Source organism: Labrus mixtus, chromosome 1 (assembly GCF_963584025.1).
Source record: "Labrus mixtus chromosome 1, fLabMix1.1, whole genome shotgun sequence".
Classification (NCBI taxonomy): domain Eukaryota; kingdom Metazoa; phylum Chordata; class Actinopteri; order Labriformes; family Labridae; genus Labrus; species Labrus mixtus.
Genome location: NC_083612.1, coordinates 26931714 through 26938221, shown reverse-complemented (window position 1 = coordinate 26938221; position 6508 = coordinate 26931714).

Genomic DNA, 6508 nt, shown 5'->3' with positions numbered 1-6508 from the left:
CTCTCTCTCTCTCTCACACACCTTTCAAGTGAAGGGGAAAGGGATAAGTGTGTTCTTAAGGCACACTTCCTCTATCTGCCCATATTCTGTGTAAAAAAGCAGAAAACCACTTAAGCTGCCATACTGTCAGGTAGACAGGTAACCACTGAAGGTGAACAATACAGATATAGGCAAATGAAATGGGTTGGGTTCAGTTTGTGAAATGCTTTTATTTAAGGTTGTACAGTTTTTACTGTATGTCTTGTTAACATAATCTCTGCTGTTGTATCTTTACTCCCTTAGGTGAAAGTCCCTTAAGTCAATTTTTCTGTAAGTGCACACCAGCATCACAGCACCATGACTCCCTTGAAGCTGAAAGAACAGACCTTGTTTTTCCATCCAGAACATTTAAAAATAATCTATGGCCACTAAACCTTTGTCCTGGTTTCTCTCTGTCCTGTCCTGCTTCTTTTATAAAACACAGAGTTCACAAAGCCTCTCGGTGCTGTCCACTGCTGGTACATTTACATATCTAAGAGGGCAAGAGGGATACTCATTAGGGCTGGCCCATAATTAATCCTGGATTAGCATATTGGGGCGAGGACACACACAATGGTCTATTTCATCACAGGGTGTTTCACAGTGGGATCATAGTGCTCTGTCTGTGTGGGATCATTAAAAGGATCCAGGGAGGTAACAGGGCATAATTGAGTTAGATTTGACTGTTCTCTAGTACAGATTCAGCCTTTTTGTTCTTTTTATTTCATTTTGTCTTCTTTTTTTTAAAGTGACAGGTACAGTAAAATAAAGGAAGGAAAGTGAAGGGACAGAGATGCATCCAGCAGAACGCCCTGGGCTCAGCTCCTTCCATCCCATAATCAGCCCCTCAGACAGGAGTGGTAATGAGGTGGTTATTCCCCTCTCCGACTCGCACTGATAGTAAAGATTATTTTTATGGCTTCCTATTATAGATGGTATAAAATGGAAAGTGACGCAGAAGATTGCAGGGACAGAGCGGTGATGACATTTGACAAAGGTCACGCAGGGGATTCAAACCCATGGAAGTGCGACCTATCAGAATGCATCTTTCATGAGGCCGAGCCCTCAGCTGCAGTTGATTTCAGACATATTGTACAACAGGATTTTGACGCACTCTTTCTCGGTCTCTGGGTTGCGGTTTATGAAATTATAAACACAACTGGGACAAAAAGGAGGTTATTGGTGGCCTATATTATGAAATTTAATATTGCAGAGTAGTTTAACACCATTGGAAAATCTTGTTTTTGCTGCTCCCCAGTGGTTAACCTTCCCATCTTGCTGCCATTATTTACATTTGAACTCAGGGATAACGTAAGATCACTTTTGGTTTCACACCCATCATTTAGGTGGTGTTCAGTTACAGACACAGCTGGAATAGTTTCTCATCAGGCCATTTTAGAGGAGCAAAGACATATCATAGCCTTATTATGTAATAACATTATTTTTGCATGTCAAAAAACTAAAACAAACATAAAGCAATGCCCAGAGAGTAAACACAGAGTTAAGTTATCATTTGGGATTTGTTGTGTTTTTGCTAGCGGAAGAGTATTACCTTTTCTTTTAACTCTGTTTAGGTCTTCACCGATCCCTGTAAAGGAAATATAAATGTAAGAATATAATAATTTACCTACTATCAATCTCAGAACCCATACACTATCGTCTCATGACGATATACGTCTCTGGTAATGATCCACAACCTCTTGGTAATTCCAGTGTAGTCAGCATTAACCTCTTTCAGACAATAATTACCTTTAATTGGTCTGATATGTACTTATTGATATGTCAATTATATTGTACAAATATTAATGTGTTTACTCAATTTTTTTTACATGAAATCTAAGGTATATTGAAGTACCCAAATACCTGAAGCCATGGCTCCTCACATGCCTGAAAATAAACTCGCAAGCCAGTTTGATGACTGTGAACTTCATCAATATTCACACAACTGTATCCATCCAATAACAATGAGTGTCACAAGTCACATCACATTAAGCATGCTGTCAGTCCTCAGGGAGACACAGAAGTAATGCAAACACTTGCTGGACTAAGGAAAGCAGTGTTGACATTCAAATTACACAGGTCAATACCAAGCCAATTTAACAGATAAGGGAAGCTAAGATCAGCAATTTCAGTCATCTAAAAAATGTTGTCTCTTTGGTTACAGTCATGTTCAATAACTTCATGACGGAAAAGCAGTATTTCACGAGGAGGTTATACTGTAAGGTAGTAAGCCTACTTCTATTGTAGTGCTCTCTCTCTTTGTCTGTCTGACTGCATTCACAACCACTAAGTTTGTTAGAGAAACAATAAAACTTTATAATGTCACAACAGACAGATACATGATATAAACAGACGATGCGTCAAATGTATGGGAAAGTGACGGATTTAGAAAATACAGTTTGGGGCTGGGATGCAGTGGGTGTAGACTTTTTCTTTTAGTGCTTTCAAATTGAAGTATGATACAAGAATTATATAAGGTGTGTTCCTCACATTACATATCGTTTTTTTTGTATTGCTAGCAGAGTGTTTGTATCAGAGACAGGGTCCTCTGCTCATCCTCTCTGGTGGCAGATTGGTCGGTGTGGGCAGCTCTCAGACTCAGGGATTTGGCCGCAGCTCCACATGCTCTGCTGTGTGCCAGGTGCTACATGTAGGGTCACCACCTGGCTGCAGCCTCCTCGGGCAGAGCAGCATCAGAACTGACAAAAAGTGGGCTTTAAAAAGGATAAAACATCCCGCCCACACATTACCTGTGCTGCCCCAACAGACCAGTAGAGAAAAGGGACTTCTAACCTAAAAATGCATCAAGGAGAATTGGAAATATATAATTATATATAAAATAAAAAAATATATAAAATATAAATTTAAAAAGAAAGGACTTATCAAGGTCTGTTCTTAAAAGTGGTTTTAATGTGTTGTGATGTTTGCTTGTTTTGTGGCAATGAGATATAAACATTGTTTAAATTAGGAGGACAGTTTTCTAAACCCTTTACGCTGTTGTCCTTTAGGTTAAAAACAATAAGTCAGTATAACTGACAGCAGGCTTCCCAACAATATGACAATAAGACTTTAGTAATCTTTTATACAGTTTAAAAGCCGGCTGAAAAGCATTAACAGTACATCTAGGAGCTACACTTTGTTGGCCAGCGAGTCCACTTGTCCATCCAATAAGTCGGGGTTGCACTGAAATATCTCAACAATTATTGGACCGAATTCCATCCGGAGTTCATGTTCCCAGAGGATGTCTCTTTATGACTTTGATGATCCCGACTTCTCTTCTTCTTCTCTTCTGCCACAATAAGGTAGACACTCAATTATCTCAATAGCTGTTGGGTGAAGGACTCATGCCTTTATCAGGATGAACTGAAATCTGTTGGGTGATCACTTCACTTTGCATGCAGAGCCATCATCAATACAACATTTTCTAATGCTTTGGGATTAGAATCAATATTCATTGTATATCTTGTATGAAGAGGTTTTGTCTGAGGTGCAAATATGTAAGAAGTGCCGAAAGGACCTTGAATTTACAGAAAGTTGTGCAAAAGCTGAACAAATAAGAGCAAGTTAAAGTATACTGTACGTACATTTAAAAAAATATATATTACTATTTTTTTACTGTGACCTCCAATATGTTCTATTTTACCTTATCAACGACTATCATCAACCAGTCCTAGAATGCAGGGGGAAATGTTTCCAAATGTCCTACTAACTTTCTGTCATTCACTTGTCTTCCACCCTCAGCCACCCTGTTCAACCCAAACCTTGGTTGTCTGTCTCTACCAGAGTGGCATCTGCCTCTCTGTCTAACAGGTGTCATTCCCACAAGCTGTGCAGCCTGCAGCGTCAAACAGCTGGTCCTCAGATTTATGCTAATGCCATGTAAATGGTTTATAACAGATCTGGAGGTGAGGCATATTAATGAAAGTGAAGCATCAAAATCAGCAAGAGAAGTGAACTGTCCTTGACAAGTCCACCATCACATCTTCAAATGTTACTGAGGGTCAGCGGACGGCACATCACTGCAGACACTGCTAAGGCTACAGGCAACATCTGCTGTGACACGTGGCTGCAACGACACACACATCGGGTCACATGTGCTTACGAACAAGCAAACACAATCATAAATTTGCACTTGCACAAACAGACACACACTAAGTCCTTATGGTAAAATGCTTAGACACAGGCCTGTGTTCATTATTATAATACAGTCGGTGTGGAAGACTGTTTAGCTGATCATATTTTGGTACACTAGAAGTGTGTGACTTGTTGACAGATTTTTACTGACTCTGCTTCTTTATGTAAGTCTGCAGAAAAAGACATGACGAGAATGTTTGCTTGATGCCCATAGTGATTTGAACACAAAGTCAGGGCACAGGGTCAACTGCAGGGCAGGATGGTGTCAGTATGGCAGCACTACAGCGTATGAGAAACAAACAGGATGAGGATCTTCAGCTGGTTCACTGCTTGTCTCTACCCCAGTCAAAATGTCACTGGGTCACTAAAAGTCCTTCTGCTGCAAAGGTTATGTTTGGTTAAAGTCTATTCTGGTCTCAATGTTCAATTTTTTTAAATTACAAATGTATCACATCACTACTTGTTTTTGACAGGGGTCCTGGTGAATGATCACCCGACTCTGCAGTCAGGAGTTGGTGGGACCAAACCAGAGCTAAAGGCGAGTGAATATGGAACCTCAATCAGGTATTGTAATGAGAAAATCTACATGAATTCCAAAGTTATAAAGATCAACTATTAACTAAAACAAAATGTGACTATTAAAATGAGTACTATATAAACATGTGTTTTTTTTAAGCTTCAGGTCATTCTGGTGATCCTCACGTAGAAAACTGAATTATAATCAATATATTAGTTACATTAATTGCATACCTATGACGGAGGATTAGGGCCACGTTAAAATGATTATTATTTTTTTTTAATTTCGAGATTAAACTCGTAAATTTACGACTTTTGTCTGCAGAGGAAAATACTTTAAGAGTTCTACTTTCATCATTTTGCGCAGGCTGGTCTCGAACTCGTTAATTTACGAGATTATTCTTGTACATTTATGACTTTATTCTCGTAAAATTGCCTTTTTGCATTTAAAAAAAGAACAATTTAAATATGCATCTTTAAACCAAGTTACATACTTTCCTGAATATCTTCATCTTTTTCTGATCAATTTTGCCTGCAAGTAAATTTTTATTTTAATCATCGTATCAAACACTGATGCAGCCGAGCATCAAAGCTTAATGTGGGCAAACAACAATGCATCACTGAGGCAAACTTGCAAAGGCAATGCTGCACCCTTACACGCACCGATGATTGCATGAGTATTGTGTAAAAACACACAAGTGCCAGCAAGCACACTCATACACAGCTACAAGAAGTACAACAACACACATCTTCCAGTGGAGAGTGCTATCAACCATTCAGCCTCTACTCTGTCTCGTTCCTTTTTTAGAAGCTGTTTGGTGGAGAGGCTCAAAATTCAATCATGCATTTTCTCTTGACTGGAGCTCTCCATATTTAGAGAGTCTATTTGTGGCAGTGTCTCTCTCCACAGTAGCCATTGCCATGCCCCAAGGAGAGAGAAGGGGGACTAATAAACCTACCATTGTGCCCCTCGACTTCCAAGATGCAGCCGAACTAACACTGACAGCCTGCAGTGCAAACAGTGCAAGATTACACCGATAACCTAGAAAAGAGAGAGCGGTTATGATCACATAAAACTGAAGGAATAGATAGTCTGACAAAGGCGCAGTTTTGCTCAATTCTTCCTTCTTTCTGTGTTAGAGCTGTGGGTTAAAAACCACCTCCTCATTGTTTCTTTTTCTCTCCTATTGGACTTTCAGACATATCAACCATTTTAAAGAACAGTTGGTTCCTTAAATGCTTGAAACTGTTTTTTTTTTTTCATAACTCAAGAAGTAACTGATTTATTTCTAAATCTATTTTATTTGTGTGGGCATGCCAAAATGTAACTTTAATGTCACTCTCCTCCTTCATGGTCTTTTTTTTTCTTAGTATTACCATAAAAAAAAAAAAAAACTTCAAAGCTTTAATTCTTTTCTGCAGGATGTATTGTTTTAGCTGAAATACACCCATGTCTAACTAGTAGCAACACAGTGAAAGACAAGTGTTCACATTTTCCCCCACAGATCAGCATTAAAGCAGCAGATCAAAAAAGTGCTTAGAACAGCATCGCTCAATTGTGATGTAACCGAGTGTGTAGAATCTAGATCTTGTGAGGCTTGTCGCTGTCATCATTACTAATCTACTGTACTTTAATAAATAGCTGTGGTTGGTAAGACTTAGTGTGTCCTATTGTTCTGTCTTTCAAAATGAATCCACAAGAGGTCACTGTTTATACAGCTGTAATACTAGAGACACCGTTAGACTGAGCCTTTAGAAAAAGCAATCTTTGCTAATGAAAACTTGTTCCTTTTGTTTATCTTATGCATGTGTGTTCAGTCAGTTTTTCTATGGGACACAT